The following is a 1,069-nucleotide window of genomic DNA, read 5'->3' as shown; positions in this document are numbered from 1 at the left end:
CCATTCCCCCCCCCCCCCCCCCTCATCACCACCACCACATATACACGCGCCTTTAATGCCATAATTTTACCAAACAAATTTACTTGAAACAGGCAGTTGAGGTAACTGATGTAAAAAGAGCAAGTGGCATTTTATGAGCCACTTGCTATTTTCAATGATATAAAGTGCAAATTTGGATGTTTTCGATAAAAACAACACCATATCTCTAAGTTATATTTTTTGTTTCCTACATATCCCTAGAAACCGGGGCGAAGCTACGATAGTAGTCGGAAGATAAGATGTACGTAGATTTTACCCCTGTCTTTGTGATAATAGAAAGACTATTTTCAATTGGTACTCAATACTAAAAAGTCACTATTTTCCCATTGAAAAATCTTCAGTGGCTATTCCCATAGATATTTATATTGAATCGGTTAGAAAGGAAAAAAAATGTCCAGTGGTTATACCAGTATTTCAATGGGAATCTGTTTTTCACCTTGTCTTTTTCGAGTGAGCTGGTTCGGTGGAAATAGGGGGTGGGAAATCCTATTTTATAACACAAATTTTTCATTGATTCGGGTGAGAAAAAACTCTATTTCTAATAATGGTTCGGCTCATATATATGGATATTTAATTGTGAATCCTGTAATTAAAACGAGTTATGAATTCGAGTTCATACCTAATACTATACCTTTGCCTAATTATTAATTAATTGGTCCCATTAATTGTTGGTTAAATCTATAAGTAGAGGTAAATATCTCTATCTATACAATTAATACGAAAAGCAAGCGCCGGCACTAACTTCTAAAAATGATTTAAACCATTTGATTAAGACAATTAAATCAATTTTAGCCTTATCATGCATAGTTTCATAAACTAATCTAGATTCAAAGGCGAAGTCAGAAATTCTAACAAGACTATTAAAAAAATGCATGAATATTACTATTGAGATTTAAATTTATGACCTAAAATAATTTTTTTAGCTATAACTTGTTGAGAGACGTATAAGAAATGAAAAGAGTCTTAAAAAGGGGTCCACCTAGCACAATAAGGTAGTGGGGGGGGGGGGGTTTGGGACGACTCGGTGGGC

Source organism: Solanum tuberosum, unplaced genomic scaffold (assembly GCF_000226075.1).
Source record: "Solanum tuberosum cultivar DM 1-3 516 R44 unplaced genomic scaffold, SolTub_3.0 scf00116, whole genome shotgun sequence".
NCBI classification, from domain to species: Eukaryota; Viridiplantae; Streptophyta; class Magnoliopsida; order Solanales; family Solanaceae; genus Solanum; species Solanum tuberosum.
The sequence above is the reverse complement of the archived record's forward strand: the minus strand, read 5'-3'. Positions refer to the sequence as shown.